Source organism: Panthera leo, chromosome C2 (assembly GCF_018350215.1).
Source record: "Panthera leo isolate Ple1 chromosome C2, P.leo_Ple1_pat1.1, whole genome shotgun sequence".
In the NCBI taxonomy this organism is placed as follows: domain Eukaryota; kingdom Metazoa; phylum Chordata; class Mammalia; order Carnivora; family Felidae; genus Panthera; species Panthera leo.
In genome coordinates, this window is record NC_056687.1 from 16100613 (window position 1) to 16123169 (window position 22557).

The 22557-nt window shown below is 39.0% G+C and overlaps 2 long non-coding RNA genes across 2 annotated transcripts in view; one reads left to right on the forward strand and one right to left on the reverse strand.

Annotated features, from left to right (window-relative positions):
• LOC122198477 overlaps positions 1–22557 on the forward strand; it is a 267549-nt gene that overhangs the window by 73901 nt on the left and 171091 nt on the right. The window lies entirely within an intron of this gene.
• Positions 530–19546, reverse strand: LOC122198476. The gene is made up of 4 exons (XR_006192999.1): positions 19437–19546; positions 18763–18929; positions 5387–5423; positions 530–1019 (listed from the first exon to the last, which is right to left on the reverse strand). It is a non-coding gene; the product is annotated as an uncharacterized LOC122198476 (long non-coding RNA).

Below are 22557 nucleotides of genomic sequence, written 5' to 3' on the forward strand. Positions count from 1 at the left end.
ATTGGCCTTTTCTAAAAGAGTATTTTTGCAGGAATTGACATTATCCCTCTATATTTTGAAAAAACCTTTTTAAAAATTTTTTTTTTTCAACGTTTTTTATTTATTTTTGGGACAGAGAGAGACAGACAGAGCATGAACGGGGGAGGGGCAGAGAGAGAGGGAGACACAGAATCGGAAACAGGCTCCAGGCTCTGAGCCATCAGCCCAGAGCCCGACGCGGGGCTCGAACTCACGGACCGCGAGATCGTGACCTGGCTGAAGTCGGACGCTTAACCGACTGCGCCACCCAGGCGCCCCCGAAAAAACCTTTTTTAAAAAAAATACAGATTATTTAGTACTTTTCCAGTCTTTAGAGGTCTCCCAATCCTTTACTACAAATACATGTATTTATTTGTAAATACATATATATTTTATAACACATATACACACATATGCACACACTTTTGATACAGTTTGGCTATAAAAGGTACAGTGGGGACTAGCCCAATGAAAAGACACATAAGGCGAGGTCTAGACAGGTCCTGAACACACAGCTTCCACTTTGTCTCCCTGCTCCCACCAAATTTTAAAAGAAAAAGATTATAGTTTTGTTTTAACTGGATTTTTTAGCGGTTGGGTTGGTTTTTCTGTCACAACATTAAACAACCCAAGATTGTATAATTTGAGAATTTCACACATGCGTAAGCATAAGATGAATAAGTCTGATGTTTATATAAGTGCCACTGCTTTAAAACAAAGAGGTCTGCTTGGAAGCAAGAGGCAGATAACTCATGTGTAGTGACGGTGTTTTGATTTCCCAACCATGTGTAAGTCTGGACCAATGAAGGCAACCATTGGGAATTTCTCTGCTTGGAGACCTCGATGGTGCATAAACTGTAACGTCATATGCTTGGAACGGGATTTGCAGAGCTATAATGTCTTAGAGGGTATACTGCTAAACTCAAATGCTCTTAGAAAACCAATATCCAGAGAAGTGAAAAATGAATATCTCTCTGTTTGATTGAAGCGGAGTCTTCTCCCTGAACCACACACACAAAAAAGGAACATCATGAGAGACTATTCCGAATTTGGATATGCCAAACTTAATACCTGATCAAAATCAAGCTATGAAGATAGTTTAAGTCTAAATAAAATACAGACCTAGGAATGAGAAGATAAATAAAAAATGAAGTTTTCTATTCACATAAGAAACATTTTTGGAAATTTCATAGGACTTTGCAGACCTTCAGGAATTAAACACTGGTTTGGTTATGAAAACACTGCAGAGAGTGTAGAACTGTCATTACACATAAAGAAACCAAGTTTAGTGCAGTGGCTTTCAGTTTGTTGAAAACTGTGAGCCTTTGGTCTAAAACGTTTTATGAATGAGGTCAGGGGGTGGGGGTGGTCAATGCAGAAAACAGATCAAAACAGAATTACTCTGAGTGAAGGGGGATCTGAGCCCTGGAACTCAGGTTCTTGGCCATGCCACCTGCCCTGCCATTTCTAGGGAGGTGCTGTGGAATTTGGAACTCTTAGTGCTGTGCATAATGCAGCTTAAAAAACGCCAGTTTGCTTTTTGTTTAGAGTCTTGGGACAGCACTCAAATTAGGGTCCCAGTAGGTGGACAGAGCATCTAGAAGGATCCTCAGGAAAGCACACATGTCTCAACTTACTGGGTCAGAGACAAGGCAGCCTTTTGCCAGAAGAGGTCTGACTGCGCCAGGACCAGCACGTCTCTCACTAAATTTTTTTTTTAAATCTTTATTTTTGAGAGAGAAAGAGAGAGCATGAGTGAGGGAGGAACAGAGAGAGAGGGAGACACAGAATCCAAAGCAGGCTCCAGGCTCTGAGCTGTCAGCACAGAGCCCGACGCAAGGCTCGAACCCACAAACCAAGAAATCATGACCTGAGCTGAAGTTGGATGCTTAACTGACTGAGTCACCCAGGCACCGTGCACATCTTTCATTGTAAAAGTAGTGGCAATGAGAGGTGTAATTGAGATTTGTGTCCTTAGCACGGTCCCTGGCACAAAGCTATCCACAAAATATCAACTATTAACTGCACCTGCTACCGAAAATGATGTATGAGTCCTACTGTGTTTGCTGCTACTGCTGCTGTTAGTTTCTGTTGGTCTGTGATCTGCCACTGCCATTTTTTTCTGCCCCCAAAAAGCAAAAAGTGAGGATCAAAAGGGAAAAAAACCCAAAAAACCCAATGACTCAGAATTCTATCAGCACATTTAAAGCAACATCTTGTGAGCGTACTACAGACTGTAGCTTTCTTCCTTGAGTCTCATATTACATAGAACCTCTCATTCTCTGAGAGAAAACAGCCTTCACTGAGTCAGACATCAAATGGAGGCTCCTGGTGGCTAATCTCATGCTAAGAAATAGAATAACAAAAATAAATAATAGTTAATCTCATTTATCCAGTTAGTAGCATAGTGCCTAGCTATAAACTAACTGCTAAATATACAGCACCTCATTTCATTCTCACAGCAACACTGTGGGTAGGTACTTTTATTATCTCTACAGATGAGGAACATGAGGCCCAGAGAGGTCAATGGTCACAGAGCTGCGGAGTGAAATAAAAGTAGGACTAACTATTCTGTTGATATATAATTGTTTTGGGATTTCATCCAGAAAGGGACAAGAGGCACTGAGTAGTGGTTTTGTTTTGTTTTATTTTATTTTATTTTATTTTATTTTATTTTATTTTATTTTATTTTATTTTATTTTTATTTTTGAGAGAGAGAGAGAGCACAAATGCAAGCTGAGGAGAGGGGTAGAGAGAAAGAGAGAGAGAGAGAAAATCTTAAGTAGGCTCTGTGCTCAGCGCAGAGCCTGATACGGGGCTTAACCCCACGACGTTGGGATCATGACCTGAGCCAAAATGAAGAATCAGACGTTCAACCTGCTAAGCCACTCAGGCACTCTGAGTAGTGGTTTTAAATACCCAACCTGAACCCCATGCTGAGATTCACATACTCAGAAGCACTGGCATTAGGCACCTGTTGCTACATGGGCAAAGGAGAGGCAGCCTTAAGCAGGGGGAGCAGAAGGAGGGGTTTGGAGTCCTCAATGGCTTCGGGCAGCACAGGGTGACTTTCTTTGGTGAGTAATCCTTTAGATTGGCTGTTGGCAGAAACTAAGCCTGAGAGGAGGCAGGGTTCATGGTACTCCAGCCAGAAACCAGAGGAGGAAAATTCAGTGATTTTAAATAATCAAACTGCTAATTACTTTCTAACTCAGATTTGTTATATTTTCATCACATTTGGGCCAAACCTTGGACATCACTTTAGGATAATTTATTTGGGTCATACACTTGAACATTATAAAAGCCTGCTATCAAATTTCCTTCTTCATCGACCTCTAAGTTTCCCAAATTGTGATCCAGATTCACACTGCCATAGTTTGCATTTATTGAACATTGAGCTACTTAGATGTGTTTTATGGATCAACATTATCGGGTTGTTTATATATGACTGACACTCATGTATGGAAGTGGAAAATTCACCTGAAATATTTTCTCTTAAATGCGCCTCCTTTTTTCTGTACCTTTTATCTGTTCATTCAGTAAACACTTATTGAGTACTTAATGAGTTTAAATGATCACTGTGAGGGGCACCTGGGTGGCTCAGTAGGTTGTATCTGACTCTTCATTTCGGCTTAGGTCATGATCTCACAGTTTGTGGGTTTGAGACCCACATTGGGCTCTGTGCTGACAGTGTGGAGCCTGCTTGGGATCCTCTCTCTCTCTCTCTCTCTCTCTCTCTCTCTCTCTCTCTCTCTGTTTCTCCCCAACTTGCTCTCTTTGTCAAAATAAATAAATAAACTTTAAAAAAAGAAGAAAAGGAAAACCCAATTTATTAAAATAAATGATCACCATGATAGATGTTGCATATGTAAAGATGCAGAGACACGGTCCTTTATAGAGTTCCAGCAGAGTCCATTTGAACTAGGGAAGAGAGGCTCTTGGCCCGTGGTCAGCTGATGAGGAAGACTTTTTAAGGTCCTATTAGGCAGCATATTGCCATCAACCAGGAAGTAGCACAGGCTTTGGGAGAGAAGAACCTTACTTCTGTGATGTTGGAGAAAGTTCTTCAACCATTCTGAGCTTTTGATTTTTTATCTATTTTATCAATGTTATTTATCATGGATTAATTAAATGACAGCCATCATTATTTGAGAAGCTCCCTTCCTTCTTTTAAAGTGTCTCTAAAAATTTTTGAAAACAACATGCATGAAAAATAATGGAGTCAATTCAACAAAGACAGCACCTTCTTCTCCTAGGGACATTGTTCATTCTCTAAAAAAATGCTCATTTGACCCTACAGAGTAATTTTAAATTTTATGTAGTGTTATGTTTCAATATACTTAGAAAAATGGCAGAACCTACCCCTTTGACATATCAAAGTGCTATAGACCCGGGTGTGGATTTCAATGGCACTCATTTGTAGACTCGTGGGCTCCAGAATTCTATCAGCACATTTAAAGCAACATCTTGTGAGCATACCACAGACTCTACCTTACTTCCTTAGTCTCATATTACATAGAACCTCTCATTCTCTAGAGAAAAAACAGCCTTCACTGAGTCAGACATCAAATGGAGGCTCCTGGTGGCTAATCTCCTGGTTCTTCAGTGGTTACTTGTCAACTCTGTAGTCAGTGAATAATTTAAAACAGACATCTTCATGCATTATTCAGGCAAACCAAACCTGTGATACAATGTGCGGATACCACAATTCCTGAAGGGAATTTGCCGCCTTTGATGATTTGTACATTTCCTTCCCCCAAATATCCAAATATTCGGTTACAAGATTATCTGCTGATCCAAATGACAGGTTTATTAATGTCTGCATTCAATTGTATTGACATTGTTGTTTTCAGTGTCCACATATCTTCCAGATACCTCACATGATGGGAAATTCATGAATTGAATTCCTGTTGAATTTACAACAGGGTCCCAACTGGACCTGACATTTGAGTCATTCTGGTTTCACGTATGCATATTTAGGCAAAATTCTTGTTGCTTCACTTTCTTAGGAGATTTTTAGTTGACTGGTCTTTCAGCTTTAGCATTTTTAGTGACAACCTTCTGAAACAAACATTTTGATAACCAAAATACTTTTGGAAATAATGGTTAGGCAGTGAAATATTTATTGAGTAGCATTCTGTAGTATTGTAGACTAATGAATTTATATGCATCCTATTAAAAAAAACCTTTAGGCATCTATTTCTAGCAGTCAGTCTCAGGCTTGGGTATAAGCTCTTCATGCCAATTGAGCAAATGTTCCCGAAAGGTTTACTGGCTGCTTTACTTTTTTCCCCTTGATTTCTGTTGGACCAAATCATTAAGCACCTCCTAATTTTATTTGGTATTGGCCAAAAATGAAGTACTTTACCTTGAGAGGCATCCTCAAGTCAAGCTGATTCTCTCTCCTGTGTAAACAAAACAAAATGAAACAAAACAAGCAAACAACAACAAAAAACTTTAGATACTTGGTTAATTCCTAAACATGCTATTTTTATTTCCTGAAGGAGTATGCTGCAGAGGAAGGAATAATAAACTGCATTTGTTTTCTTTTTTAAAAATTTTATTTAAATCCAAGTTAGTTAACGTGTAGTGTAATAATGGTTTTAGGAGTAGAATTTAGTGATTCATCTCTTACATATAACACCCAGTGGTCATCACTACTAGTGCCCCCCCTTAATGCCCATCACCCATTTAGCCCATTCCCCCGCACCCAAACCCTCCAGCAACCCTGAGTTTGCTCTCTGTATTTTAGACTCTCTTATGGTTTGCCTCCCTCTCAGTTTTTAATCTTATTTTTCCTTACCTTCTCCTATGTTTATCTGTTGTGTTTCTCAAATTCCACATGAGTGAAATCACATGGTGTTTGTCTTTCTTTTGACTGACTTATTTTGCTTAGCATAATACACTGTAATTCAATCCGCGTTGTTGCAAGTGGCAAGATTTCATTCATTTTGATTACTAATATTCCATTATCTATCTATCTATCTATCTATCTATCTATCTATCTATCTATCTATTATCTATCTATCTATCTATCTATCTATCATCTATTATCTATCTATCTATCTATCTATCTGTCATCTATCTATCATCTATCTATCTATCTATCTATCTATCTATCTCATCTATCTATCACATCTTTAGTATTCTGTGGCTGCTGTCACAAATGACCACAAAATGAGTGTCTTAATACAACAGAAATTTATTCTTTCACCCTTTTGGAAGCTAGGAGTCTGAAGTCAAGGTGTCAGCAGAGACACAATCCCTCTGAAATGTCTAATGGAGATTCTTTCGTTGCCTCTTCTAGCTTCTGGTGCTTCAGGTGTTTCCTGGCTTGTGGCTGCATTAAGTCCGATCTTTGCCTTCATCTTCGCATTTGACTCCTTCTCCCTGTGTCTTCCCCTCTTTTCTGTGTCCCTTATGAGGACATTTGTCATTGGATTTAGGGCTCATCTGGATAATCCAGCACGACCTCATCTGGGATTCCTAATTTATATATCTTCAGAGACTGTTTATCGAAATAAGATCACATTCACAGGTTCTGGGGGTTAGGATGTGGACTGCTCTTTTCAGGGGTCACCATTCAACCCACACCAAAAGCTAAGATTTTATCACTACCCATTTCATTTTGGGTGTATACAAACTATTTTGTAACGGCCACTTACTTTCATCCTATCAGTCACAGAACCTCTGAATTCTCATCATATCAGTCATATAACCTTTGAAATTCACCAAAACAGATTTATTTGACAGAATCAAGAAGTTGCTTTTCCTTTATAAGTTCAGTTCAATATCAGTGATTTATCCTGGACATATTTTCACACATAACTTGAAAATGGCAAAGCTCCTTTTACTAATAGGTGCATTTTGTTTCAGGCAGATAAATTGTTGGAATTGACAGCCAACTTGCCCAAGAGCTTTGTTAAAAGTTGAGATTTGTATTTGCAGTTCAGAGGTAGTCACCACTAGATGTCAGTCTTGACTCATTAGAGAGCCTCAATCTCTTGACTACTTACTGGTTTCTCCAGGAAGTGATTGCCCGGAGACCATAACTTCCTAAGGCAGTATTTGCTTGCCTTTAAAAACAACACAGTTAAAATACTAAAATACATGTAAATAGATTTATACTTATAGAAAGAGAAATGAAACACTGAGTTAAACTTGAAATGCAAGGAGAACAGAATTTCCAGGGATTTTGAGATGTCATCTTCAAATTTTCTTTGTTTTGGGCTAAATCTGCACGTGTAGGTCCACTTTGCCTTGCACACATTCCTTGTAAGAACAAGGTGCAGTGGTTCTCTACTGTGGTTGCACATTGCACTCCTCTGGAGAGCTTTACAAGACACTGATGCCTGAATGCCACATGGGAGCTTCTGATATGCCTGGGCCTTGGGAGAGAAAGCTGAAAAGTTCCGGAGAGAGACAAAAGCAACAATGTTCCTGGGAAGGCATAGGCAGCTGTTTGCTTCAGTAAACAAACAGTAGGTTGGCAGAGAGCCATGCAGTATGAGGGGAGGAAGGCTGAGAAGGTAGAAGATACAGGGAGCAATGCCGTATCTCCTTTTGGCAGAGGTTCAATAGACAGCTGTTGTTGAGTGGGACCATTTCGAGGTTTGGAATTCACATTCCTCTTACTGCCCGCAAGTAGCCACCTACTAAGTCCTCATGACTCGAGGCGGCCTATGGGACTCTGTTTCTTGTAATCCCAAGAGCAGGGCACAGGAGACCTTCTACCCGAGAGGATGTGGACTCTCTTGAGTGTTTCCTTGTCTCATCCTTCATACCTGTGGGGACTTGGGACTTGAGCGCAGTGGATTTGGCTAGTCCTTCTCCTGCTGCTTAAAGCCACCTGGTGACTGGCTCATGGGCAACTCAGGCACCAATACATCCAAAACTAGAGCAGTAGTTCCCAACTTGACCCTGCCTGACCCCAAATTCTGTTTCTATTAGCCATTTCTTAAAAGAACTTGTGCATTTCTTTTAAACATTAATGTTTATAAGTTTATTCAGTTAGAGCACCATAAGAGGAAACTTACTGGAAGAGGAACATAGAACATTCAACACCCCCCATTTTTTTTTTAAATTACAGTTGTCCTTTGAACAACATGGGTTTGAACTGTGTGGGTCCACTTACACTCTTCTTTGTGATTTTCTTAATAACATTTTCTTTTCTCTAGTTTATTGTTAGAATACAGTATACATACATATAATACACAAAATATGTGTTAATTGACTGTTCATGTTTTAACTAGTAGGGCTTCCTGTTAACAGTAGGTTATTAGTAGTTGAATTTTGGGAGATTCAAAAGTTTATATGTGGATTCTTGACTCCATAGGGGTTGGTGCCCCTAACTCCCATGTTATTCAAGGGTCAGCTGTGTAACATTTTTGTGACCGCTGTCTGGGAACATAATGAGAAGGAAGATGAATGCTTCTCAGCCATGGAGGGACAATACCTCAATGTCTCACGAGTGGAGGATGAGTTTTTAATCTATTCTTTGTGTAGAATAGAGTTATATGCACAATTTTGGGGGGCCAAGAGTAGAATAAGAGTCTGTATCTGCCACTCTCAACCTTGATTACATAATTAAATCCCTTTTTTAAAAATAGTGATGCCTGGGTTCTACCTACACAGGTTTTGGTTAAGTGGGTGTGCATATAGCCTGGAAATCCAGGTGTTAAAAGAGCAATTGAGGTGATATTAATGTGTAGCGAAGATTGAGAATCCTTGGTCTGTAGGCTGTTCCTAATTCACACAGTAACAGTCATCATTTTTTATGTCCAGCCACCAGGTCACAGTAGGAATGTTATGTAGAGGCTTTTTTTTTTTTTTTTTTACTTTATTTCCAAAATATCCTTTAGAAAAGAGAAAATGCACTTAGAATGTGTATGTATATAGAATCATTTATATTATTTACAAAATACATTTAGAGTTCATTTTCCCTTCATTCAAGTTTCTTTGTAACGTTAGGGGAAAGGTAAAGAAATACTTAATGATTCAGTGAGTGTTTATCAATCACCCCTACATGCCTGGCACACTGTTTATCAGATACTCATGTTGTGATTTTTCACACCAGCCATGGAGTAATCTCGTCCTCTGTCTTCCACAGATGGAAACCGCTGTATTCAGACAAGACATACAGTGTCCAAAAAAAAAAAAAAAAAAGAATCAGCGAGACACCTGAACTTTGGCACGCCCTGTGGCAGTGACACGTGTGGGTTCACTGATTTAAGTTCTCTCTGAATGCTACAAAACATTTTTAACAATAACCCTCTCCCCTCAAACTTAACCAAATAGCACTTTGATGTTCAGTGGAACTGGGAGAGTGGTTTGGAAACATGTTCTTAGTTTATTGCAGGTGTTTGTCATCAAAATGGAATCACATTTCCAAGTTTTTGCTTTGAAAGCTGGCATTCAAAAAGATTTCAGAGATGTTTTATGGTGTAGTTCATTGCTTCAAGCTACTGAAATTTATTTCATTTCTATAAATGTATTGTGGTATAAAGTAGCTGCAAAGTGTTTGTAAGACAGCCAACCTTATTGTTAAAAAAGGAAACAAGAAGCTAAAATTTTAGTTAATTTAGGTAACTAAGTTAGTTAAAGTTAATTCACAGGGCATTGCGTTAACAATGCTGTGTCAGTGTTTAACCTTTATAGCATTAGGCCAATGTTTAACAACAATAATGAAAAAATCTTTGTATGGGTAGGTTTAGTGGTTTTAGTCTGGTTTGGTAGCAAACTCTTTTGTATTTGCTCAGGAGATGCCATCCACTGGCCCTAAGCAGAACCTTTTCTATTTTGGTTCACGATTATTCAGGGTGGGTTTGTAGACCTCCTGGTATAGAGGCTGAAACAAATATATGTGGATTTGCTCTTCCTTGAAGCCTCTCTCCAATTATTCATGCAATCCATATGTTGGCTGTTTTGTGCCAGGCTTTAAGTAGGGCTCGGCACCTTTTAGTGGCAAGAAAGAATTTACTCTAGAATTTACCCTTACCCCAGTGCCTTAGTGAGCAACGTAGATTTTCCTGATGTATTCGTAGAGGATGAGGAGGATGATTTTACACCTCAGGAAAATGGCATAAAATATCTTCAGCGTTCCTTCCTTGCGCCCCTTCTCCTGTGCCCTTCAGACCTTTGCCAAGTGTCTTTTCACCCTTTCCATGCTGGCGCTAGTCTTCCCAGCTTTTGCCTGGGCATCCATATCTCTCCCTTTTGCATGAAGATCAATTTAGTATCAGCACCTCCCTGCCAAGCTTGCATACTCAAATCCTGATAAAGCAGGAGGGCATTAAAAATAAAAATAAAAATAAAAAATAGTTTCCTATTGCTACGCTTGCCAGATTTAGCAAATAAAAATACCATCCGTGTTGCACGGGGCATACTTAAACGAAACATTTACTCAGTGTTTGTCTGAAATTCAAATTTAACTGGACGTTTTGTGTTTTACCTGGCAATCCTAACTCTCCCCTTTGGAAATCTTTCTGATCTCCTACCATTCAATATTCTTCTGGAGTTGAAAGCTGATGATTATCATAAACATTTGCCCTGAGCTGAGGTTTTGCTTTTTAATAGTCTCATGTTTAGTACACGAGTCACAGTTTTCTATCTTTTTTGCTCTTCGTCAAACTCTGGTGAAAACTGTCAATGTCTAGCCTGACCGGGCTCCTTCAAGAAGTGAAAACATGACACAGGGACTGAAGCTTCCTACTGCAAAGCTGCTCGGACCAGTGAGCCTTGTTTTCCTCTTCTCTGGACTGCGTCCTTCTGACTTCCGGCATATGTTTGAATACCTCCAATGATACGCTATTAATTGAAAAATTCAGTTAGAAAACCTGGGGTTTTTCAAGATCTGGATATTAGGTATCGATTTTTAACTCACTTTTCCAGTTTACCGTTGGATATTTGCTAGAATGTAGAAACATTTTAAACATATGTTATGGGGCCGCCCGCATCTGCTCCTGGAACTGAGCGTGGAAATGGAAAGTGTAATCATTAGACACGGCTACTTATTTTTCAGACTTGTGTTCAAACACTTGGCAGAGCAGCAAGAGAAAGCTTGAGTGCACGTTTTTCGTAAACTTTTCTTGTGAAAGAGGGCTTTTGGGGCGGATCTCATTTACTGATAATTCTGTGAAATTCTCATGAGGGATTAATTAACATAAACATATTCAGAATTACTAAGTTAAATTATGTTATCAATTACTGTTCTTTACGGTGCTGATTAAGAGGCACAGAAATTGTAGGATAGGTAGGCCCTGAATTTCTGGGATCCTACTGACTGGGTTTTAGAATCGAAGAAACTTTTATATTGATCAGTTAGAAAGTCAGTTTTGGCTTAAGGAGGTGGATATTTGGCCCATGTGTAAAATTCAGCAACCAGTAGATATTTAGGTTCTTACCACAGGGAATCAATAAATTGTCTTTCACAGCACAAGAGATCCCTCTGTCTCTATGCTGATGAGCTATGATTAATCATAAAAGAAAATCAAAACATACTTTCCTAGCCAAATGGCAGAACTGTACTATTGACTCTGGGGTAGAGGGCTGGTGGGCTGTTTCTCACGAGGTTGATAGGACGGCGTTGTTGCCTTGGTAGATGTATCATGTAGTCTGGCCTTCTGTCTTGTAGGCTCTTACGCTGGATTTTGGCAGAACACTGAGAGCAGATCCCTCTCTTGTGAGCAGACTTGTTAAATAAGCTCACGAGGCCAAGGAATGAAATCAGAATATCTCTGTCTACGTCTCCAGCTGTGTCCCCAGGCCTCTTCTCCACTGTGCCTTCTGCTCCAGTCACACTTTTCTTTTAGTTCCTGAATGTTCTGTCATGCTCTTTATTTCTCGTCAGTGTGCTTGTATGTTGTTCCTCTTCTGAGGATATTGATCTCTGTTTTCAACATCACTCATTGAGCCCCGTCTCTCTATCTATCTTGCACATGCACACACACCCACACATACACACACAAGCTCAGGGAAGCCTTTATGGATGCAGTACCCCCCAACCCCTCCTGGCTGCACATTATGTCAGGTCCCCAGGCTCCCTATCTCTTTTCATGCATGCCATTTTTCATTCTTATCATTATTTATTCAGTGTCTCCCTCCCCTGCTAGGTTGTAACCTCTTTGAGGGCAGACACAATCTAACACAGCATGACTGCATTATGGCTGTGGAATTAATTGTGATGCCTTTGCTCTTTACTCCAGAGTTTCTATTCTCTTTGACAGGTTTGGGAACTCAAAGCTCAGGTCTGTGAGATGGATATGCTAGCCATCAGCGAGCATCTCTCTTGATGATTCTCAAGGAAGATTGACATTTACTTCTTATTGTTCAAATGGGGTCATTCAGTGATTTCTGCCTGTATCCACACAGAGAAAGGAATCAGCACAAGGTATCAGAACTAACATTCATGATTATCTGCCTAAGCCATAGACTCTGGGAATGAATGGGTTTAACACTGGTTGTCCCTGTCCTGGGCTGGCTCAGGTCTAGGCAGCTTGACACATGCTAGCTAAAGTGATTTTTGGAATTACACCATAAACCAGCTGGCCATCTGATTATATTATTATGAAAGTAAGTTCTTAAGGGAGTTTTTAAGTGACTTCCCATTACAGACTTCATTTTTTAAAATGACTTCTTTTTAGGTGCCTCTTCTTTCCAGGATGAGAAACCTTCAGACAGAGAGTTAGCTGATTTGGTAGATTTCATTCTGGTCTTGCTGGGTCCTAGAAGGAGAGGTAGACTGAGGGTCAAACCCAGACACATTTTGCCACTGATGGCCTGGTCTTACATGGGTCAGTTTCTTCATCAACATGCTTTCTGTGGCTCATTCTCATATAAAATTTTTTATTTAGTGTGATGGGAAGAGCATGTGATATAAGGGGAGTCCAGGCCTCTTAAAAATCCCAGCTCCATGGTTAATGCATGCATGACCATACACAAGTGACTTAAACATTCTGAGCCCCAGTTTCCACTTCTGTAAAATGGGATAGCATTGGCACTCAGTAGTTGTCATGAGGCTTAAATGAGATGATCCACGAGAAGTCTTTAGTGTAGTTCCTTGCACACGAGAAGCACTCATTAAATTGTTACTCACATTTGTAAAATGGGATCAGTAATGTCTACTGCTGGAATTGTGAGGATCAGGTAAGGGGGCATGTGGAGAAGCCAGGCTTTTTGTCCGGCCATGCATTTGTCCAGTAAGAGAAAAACTCTCTCCCGTTCTCTTTCCACTTCAGAGAATGATATATCTTCCTGAAAACCGGGACAGACCTCCTTCTTGCTGATGGTTCCAAGAACACAACACATTTCCTTCTTTTTAAAATTATTTTTTTCCTTCCATCTGAACTGGTTAGTGATCATTATTGCACTGATGTTATAATGACCAGCTTGTAACCTATACCCTATGATTTTACCCCATTTCTTCATCCTTTCCACTATCATATATTCCTTGTAGGGATCTTGGTCTTGAGTGATTCTGACATATTTTATTTGTGGGTCTCATCTGTGTTATTTAGACCTCTGCAATCCCAAAGACAATGATGGCTGCTCCGATTTTTGCCTGTATCTCCTATCATCTAATTACATAGGTGCTCCTCAATTCTTAAGCAGGCTGCACTTTGAAATTTCTTTTTGATTGCTTTGATAAAAAATGGCACTGACAATTCATCTGGTTGTTAATTTGATTCCATTTAAGCAGAGAAAGTTTGAATTTTGGGCCCCCTAGTAAAATTCCAGATCATATCTCTCCTTATATTTCATTAATAGGAAAATGAAGAGCTTTATAGAAAAAAAAAAGCTTCCTTTATTTTATGGGCCTTTTTACAAAGGACTAGCAGCAATGTTACTTACGTCTGTCTTTGTGACAACAAAGATGTTGCTTGCAAGTTTCATTTACTTATTTCAGTATGTTTGCTTTGATTGAATTTTCTTTCTCCTAATAAGTTTTGGTCAATATGTTCTGTTATCAAAAGCCATTGCCAGTGTTATAGTTTATTTTCCAAGAGAGGCTTTGTTTTTCCCTTTTTATAGAATTTACTTGAGTTTTTTATTTTCTAAAGGAAAGTTATAAGAACCATCTCCTCCCTTCTTTCGCATTTGTGGTTGCATTCGTTTTTCTCTTTAAAGAGGTTTAGGGTCATGACATTGGCTTCCAGGAATTCCATTAAGATTGACTGTGGTCTCAGATGGAGTCATTTTTTGCTTTTGTCACTGTCCTCCTTTCACTGAGGGCAGCTTCATGTTGCAAAATAGAAAGAAACTTCATCTTCTTATAACAGGATTGTAGTTAATGGCTCTTGGAGCAGTTAATTCTCTTCTTTGTTTATGTAAGTCTATATCCATGCTTGCTCAGTGCTTCTCAGTTGTCTCATGACAGTTTTTTTGGGGGGGAGGGGACAATTTGGATTTGGTTAATCTTAGTTATTTATTAAAATGTTTTATAATTCAAGTATAATTAACATACAGTTATATGAGCTTCAGGTGTACAATATAATGGTTCAGCAATTCTGTACATTATTCAGTGCTCATCACAATGAGTGTACCCTTAATCCCTTTCACTTATTTCACCCATCATCTCCTGTATCTATAGATATAGATATCTATATACATAATGGAATATATATCTATATATATCTATATATGTCTATATCTATCTATCTATCTATTATCTATCTGTCTAAGCTATCTATCTATGTATCTGTCTACATACCACATCTTCTTTATCCATTGGTCTATTGGGGAACACTTGGGTTGCTTCCATCATGTGGCTATTGTAAATAGTGCTGCAATAAACATAGGGGTACATATATATCTTTTTGAATTAATGTTTTTGTATCCTTTGGGTAAATACTCAGTAGTGGAGTTTTTGGATCATATGGTATTGGATCATAATTCTATTTTTAATTTTTTGAGGAACCTCCATACTGTTTTCCACAGTGGCTACTGCACCTTTCATTCCTATCAGCAGTGCATGAGAGTACCTTTTCATCCTTGCCAACACTTGTTATTTCTTGTGTTTTTCATTTTAGCCATTCTGACTAGCCATTCTGTGAGGTGACATCTCATTGTGGTTTTGATTTGCATTTTCCTGGTGGTTAGTGATGTTGAGCATCTTTTCATATGTCTGTTGGCCATCTTATGTCTTCTTTGGAAAAATGTCCATCAGGTCCTCTGCCCACTTTTTAACTGGATTATTTTATTTTTTCTGGTGTTGACCTATGTAATTTCTTTATGTATTTTGGATATTAACCTCTTATTAGATATATGATTTTGCAGATATCTTCTCCCATTCGATATATTGCCTTTTTGTTTTGTTGATGGTTTCCTTGACTGTGCAGAAGCTTTTTATTTTGGTGTAGTCACAATAGTTTAATTTTGCTTTTGTTTCCCTTGCCAGAGGACAAATACCATATGATTTCACTCATATGTGGAATTTAAGCAACAAAACAAATGAACGAAGGAAAAAAGAGACAAATAATAGATTCTTAAATACAGAAAACAAACTGATGGTTGCCAAAAGGGAGGTAGGAGGGGGGATGGATGAAATAGATAAAGGGGATTAATAGTACACTTACCTTAATGAGCACTGAGAAATGTATAGAATTGTTGAATTATTATATTGTACACATGAAACTAATATAACACCATATGTTCTTTATACTTGAATAAAAAAATTAAATTTGATCATTCTAACAATGTTGTGAAGTTGAGAGATAAGATATTGTACCCATTTCACAGGTGAGAAGTCTGAAATGTGGAGGCATGATTTGTCCAAGTGATGGATCTAGAACCAGAGCTCTGATCTAGTGTCAATTCAGTAGTTTATATACCAAACACCTAATGAGCATTTCATCACTGACTAAACACTGGGAACCAAAGACAGAGTTAAGTCCTTGATCAGGAGGACTTCGTCATACAGAGACAGAAAGGCATGGAAAGCATATATGACTACAAAGAAAGTGTGCAGAAGTATAAGCAAATGTCTTACATGTTAGCGGCATTTACAGAGGATTCCTGGATTAAATAAGGCATGAATGTGTGTTGCCTGATGGAGTGCCTGTGAACAGACATTTCAAACAGAAGGACTAAAACATGCAAAGGGTAAAGGGCCATGGTATATATGTGGGAGATGGCTGTGAATCTTAGGTCAGTAATTTAGGCTGGGTTTAGGGATGGTGGTTCTTTTGGTCTCCTCTGGGCTTGCTTACATGTCTAGGAAATGGCTGGCTGTTGGCTGGGGCAATTGGGATGTTTTGACTTGTTCTACAAGCCTCTTATTACATACAGCAGGCTAGCCTGGGCATGTACTCATGGTGATGACAGAAGTGTGAGAATATTAACAGAAATAGGCACTTTTTCTGTCCTTGTTGTGTAATATTGTCAGTATCTCATTGCCCCAAGAAGCTACATGGCTGAGGCAAGAGTCAGAGTGGGAATATACTCAAGTGGAAAATGCAGTGGATGTAGGGAGAGGTGAAGAATTGGGGGCACATTTGCAATCTATTGGGGGTAAATGCTAGAAGTAAAACTGCTATGTTAAAGAACCTGCATAATTTTTAAGTTTGGTTGTCTTCCTGAAAAGTACCAATTTACGTTATTATCGAGGTTGTAGGAAAGTATCCATTACTCTATACTTTCACCAGCACATGAAAAAAATAGCATATTATATATTGACCTACCATTAAGTTTATTTAATTTATAGAGAGGTTGGACTTTTTAAAGGCAACGGCAGCTTTATTGAGGTGTAATTCACACACCATATAATTCATCCACTTTTATTATTATTTTTTAATGTTTATTTATTTTTGAGAGAGAGAGAGTGACCAAGCATGAGCAGGGGAGGGGCAGAGAGAAAGAGAGAGAAGGAGGCACAGAATCTGAAGCAGGCTCCGGGCTCTGAGCTGTCAGCACAGAGCCCAACATGGGGCTTGAACCCACAAACTGTGAGATCATGACATGAGCAGAAGTCAGATGCTGAACTGACTGGGCCACCCAGGTGCCCCACCAATTCACTCATTTGAAGTGTACAATTCATTGGCTTTTAGTATACTCCCAGAGTTGTGCAACCATCACCATAATTTTGGAACATTTTTTATTCCCTTAAAAGAAATCCCATATTCATTAGCCATCACTCTTCATTTATCCCCATGGACATTTAAAAATTGTAAAAATTCAGGAACACCTGGATAGCTCAGTTGGTTAAGCATCTGACTTCGGCTCAGGTCATGATCTTGCAGTTTGTGAGATCGAGTCCTGTGTCAGGTTCTGTGCTGACAGCTCAGAGCCTGGAACCTGCTTCAGACTCTGTGCCTCCCTCTCTGCCCCTCCCCTGCTTGTACTCTGTCTCTCTCTGTCTGTCTCTCTCTCTCAAAAATAAATAAACATTAAAAAATTAAAATAAATTGTAAAAATTCAAAAGTTCTCTCTCTATGAGTTTATAAATTAAGCATACTAAACTTTTTCCATCACATACATTACAATTATTATCTGTTTTTAGGAACTATTTGTTTCTCCTTTTGTGATATGTAGAAGTTTTAATTTTTTATTTAAGTATCCATATTTTCTGTTTGAATAGGTATAATTAGATGTAGATTGGTGAAAACACAAGATAATGCATTTATGGATAACTTTCCTGAACTTTGTGTATATATTGAATGAACTGGATTTGTTGCTTTTAACTAGGAGGGGAACCTAGGTCTTGATTGTTTCACAAAGATACAAATCTGTGTTAGTCAGGGTTCGCCACAGAAACAGTCAATAGTATACATGTATATGTGTGTGTATTTATATTTATACATGTAAAAGAAGGCATTGGTTCACCCAGTTATGAGAAGTCCCACAATCTGCCATCTCCGTCTGGAGACCCAGAAGAGCTGGGGGTGTAGTTCAAAGCCCTGAGAACCAGAGAGTCAATGGTGTAGATTCTGGTCTGGTTCTGAAGGCCTGAGAACCAGGATTACTGAGGGCAGAAAAAGATCTGTATTCTAGCTCAAGATACAAGAAAGAGAGAGAATTCAATTTTCCTCCACCTTTTTTTTTTTCCTGTTCAGGTTTTCAACAGGTTGGATGATGTGCACCCCTATCGGGGACGGCCATCTGCTTCACTCAGCTCACCAATTCAGATGTAATATTTTCTGGAAATACCCTTATAGACATATAATATTGAAATGATATTTAATGAGTTATCTACATATCCCTTCATCTAGAAAAGTTGACACATAAAATTAACCATCATAAGGTCCATTTCTTTGGCCTAAATGCTTATAAATGTTGAGCATCAAAAGCAAGTATTTTGGACACACGATATTTTGAAAATATTTTGAACACATATTTTCCTAAAGTTATGTATAAATTATGTATAATGCACATACTGGATTATTAGGTGCAGTTCTGTTCTTCATGTCAAATAAAATTATTGAAATAAGAAATTGACCAAAAGAATAAAGAGCCTCTCAACAGACCATGCTGCAAAGATTAGGACTATTCAATTTTGAAAAGTCAGAAGGGAACATGGCTAAGAGGTGATAAACACTGACATTGATATTTGAGCAGCATTTTCATTTTGGAGGAAGTAGTTTTTGTGTTAAGACAAAACGAGATAGTCTAACAGAACTGTACAGTAAAAAATCAACTTTGCAGTTTGTCTGTACCTTGCACATTCCAAAGAAAGATGGACCTTTGCCTCGCTCCTGGAAGGCAACCTCTGAGCCCTTGGAATATCCTGCTCGATAAGAGTGTCTTTGTTACCTGGTGGTGGTATCAGCTTGACCTCTGGAGGAACTGGAGACCGAAGGTCAGTCCCATGGGCAGTTCGCCTGGACACCAAAGCTCAGGTGAGCCTTCCTGGTTGGCAACACTGTCTGTGTGTCGTCTCACATTGTAACAGGGAGAATTAGGCTGGTCACATGCATGAACTGCAAGAGAACTAGAAGCATGTACTTGGTTTCTGCTGGAGTTTGCTCTATGTATCTTTTTCCATTGCTGACTTCAATCTGAATCCTCTTGCTATATAATAAACTATAATTGTAACATGACAGGTTTTCTGAGATCTGTGAGTACTTCCAGTGAATCAGTGAAGACCTCACAGGAACATACCTGGAAAACTCTAGCATGGGTTCACGGGTGGTCACATGCCCTGTTTAATTGATGATGATGTTAGAGATTGGTGAATAGGCTGCACATCTCTAAAGTTAAACATATATAACAGGAGGCGTACAAAACTGCATTCTAATCTTAAGGGAGTTCCCTGAGTTGATAGGGAATTCACCTGTAGGTAGGAGTCATGCAAGGGAAGTGTGCTTTAAATTAGATGTTATAAGGTGCCTCGTTAATATCTGCTGACCTATTCCTGGGTGAGTATGTCCCATGTTCCTTGAGACAGGCCTTGGAAAAAATCTGAAAAGTAAAATAGTAAAAGCCACCTTAGTAGAAGTTATTTAGGAACCAGAGAGAGGAAGGACCATGCTTTTGGGGATCTCTGGAGATCTATAAACATGATGAGAAAGCTCTTGCTGTCTCAGTGAAAAGCCTTGACTGCACATAAGTGTAGCCTGCCTGGAGGCCCTGGTGATGCATGAGTGATGTCACTGAGTGGTGATGTCACAGTCCTAGCTCAGAAACAATACCAGGGAAGGTTCAAGAGTCAGAGAAGCAGAGGCAGGTAAAGATGACCAGCAGGCAACGAAGATGTCAAACACAGCCACAGAAGAACTGTAATGGTGACTTAGAGCAATTCCTGAGTCTCCCAGGACTCTTCCAGGGGTTTGGGGCTTGAGGGATTTGAACAACTTCTTTGTTGCATAGACAATGAGTGTGATCACTGTAGTGAGTAAAACCTTAGTTTTAACTAAATATTATGGTGATCTCTTTGAATCTTAAGGTTAGAAGGAAGTTTGAAAGTTGTCTAACTCAGTCTCCCAAAGTCACCCAAGCAGAAGCCGATGGGGTCTCATTTGCCACATCAGTACCTGATCCAGAGTGATGGCTCATCTGATGAGAATCCAGTTCTTCTTGGATACTGAGGCTCTTCCTGCTATGGGTAGTTATAGTTAGAGGTTTTTCTTTTGTTTGTTTGTTTAGAGTGTCACACATGCTTTGTGGGCAGAGCGTGTCACATGTCACGTGTCTAAGAGAAAGTATGTGCCAACTAAAGGAGAAATTCTCAGGCAACAGCAGCGTTAACTTCAGGAATAAATGCATTTTTTTAATTATGAAGAAAATATTTAAGTAAGCCTCTCTTGCATACCCAAAGGAGGCCAGGAGCTAAGTCTCAGGTAGGTGTGTGGAGTAAAATTCCTCCACCTTATAAAGAAATAGACATCTTGAAATTGTCCCCTCATGCTTGGGATGTTGGGAACTGGAAGGAGAGGGATGTTGGGGAAGGTCTGGAGAGGAAGCGCTGGCAGGTGCCCATGGCCCAAGGAGAGATAGGACCCATGAGAAATACATGGGGAGTGGCTAAGAATTTCAGGAATAGGGTGTCTGAGAATTCAGTTTGAAGTTCTTATTTTACTTCCTGGTGTGTTGTGTCCCTTACCAAAGAATAATTTTCAAAAACCTAAAATCATGATTCTGTTACAAGAATTTCATTTCATTCATAGCTTAAAATCATGTGTTTAAAGGATAATTTGAAGAGCGCGCACACACACACACACACACACACACACACACACACACACATTTGGGTAATCAGGAATGTCAAATAGATGCAAAATTGAGTGATATCCTACAGGGGAATAAAGTGTAAGGCTTGAGAACATCATTTTTACAGGATGGAAGTCAATTGTATTTCTCCTAGATAAAATTCAAATATGTCATTCTTAGTTTCTATAGCTTACTCCTTCAGAGTTGTAAGATAGCCTAGTCAGTGGAAGACACTGCATACCCCCTGGAGGTTCTGGTAGACAGAGCCAGCACTGCAGGGAAAGGGCACCCAGCAATTACTTTTGCAATTACTGTGCCCCGTTTCCAAGTCTTTGATAGTTTGTCCTGACATCCCCCTGAAACCTTCAGCTGTCCATAAAACTCTGTGTTTTTTTAAAAAATTTTTAAATGTTTATTTACTTTTGAGAGAGACACGGAGACAGAGAGAGACAGAGAGACAGAGCACGAGCAGAGGAGGAGCAGAGAGAGAGGGAGACACAGAATTGTAAGCAGGCTCCAGGCTCTGAGCTGTCAGCACAAAGCCTGACGTGGGGCTTGAACTCACCGATGGTGAGATCATGACCTGAGCTGAAGTCAGATGCTCAACCAACTGAGCCACCAGGTGCCCCCATAAAACTCTGTTATAGCAGCCACATTTTAATGGTGCTTTGTAAAAATGAAAGTGGGATGAATATGGATGAATGTTGGTAAAGCAAGACCAAAGAAAACAGCACGTAGAGAACACCAGATTGTAAGTGGATACCAAGACTCAAGCTGAGAGTGGGGCTAGAGTAGAAATCCTCAGGCATCTCAAGGAAAAAATCTGGCCTTTGTGGCATTTGGGAGGGGGTATTAAACAATTTTATTTGGATAATAAAGTAAAGGAGGATCTCAGAAGGCTGGCAGGCTAATGGACATTTGTGTTGATAGATTTTTTGGATAGTAGAATTTGTGAGAGAGGAGGAGAGACTTTAAGTGAACTCTGATATTTTCCTCCCCATTAATAACTCTTTTTTAGGGTTTTAAGAAAGATAGCACATGATAATTAAAAACATTTTTATAGATAATACATATCAGTAAAAATAAACCAGTAAAATGCAAACAACAAAATTTATAGAAATCAATGGGTATGTAAAAAAATTAATAAAAATATATTTATTGAGAAGTCTCATTCACATTCTGGTTCCTGTTCATCCTATGAGGGTAGCTTTTTATTAAATTTCTACATATCCCCCTGTTGTTTTTATGGAGATATATAGACTATTTTTCTCTCTTTAACAAAAAGTCAGCATTCTTTATGCTGTTTTGCATCTTACTTTTAATTTAATGTATCTTGGAAATCTTTCCATGTCAGTGCCTACAGGTCTTCCTCATTCTTTTTGGCTGCTGTATAATATACCATTATGCAAATGCACTATAGCTTATTTTATTTTAAAAATGGACACGTGGGTTTTCAGTCTTTTTTAAAATTTTAATACTTAGTTAACATATAGTGCAATATTGGTTTTAGGAGTAGAATTCTGTGATTCATCACTTACATGTAACACTCAGTGCTCATCACAGGTGCCCTCCTTAGTACCCATCACCCATCTAGCCCATCTCCCACCTCCCTCCCTCTATCAACCCATAATTTGTTCCCTATCATTAAGAATCTCTTGTGGTTTGTTTCCCTTTCTCCTCTTCCCTCCTCCTTCCCATATGTTCATCTGTTTTGTTTCTTAAATTCCACATATGAGTGAAATCATATGGTATTTGTATTTCTCTGATTGACTTATCTTGCTTAGCATAATACATTCTAGCTCCATCCATATCATTGCAAATGGCAAGATTTCATTCTTTTTTATGGCTACATAGTATTCCTTTGTATATGTATACCCCATCTTCTTTATCCATTTGTCA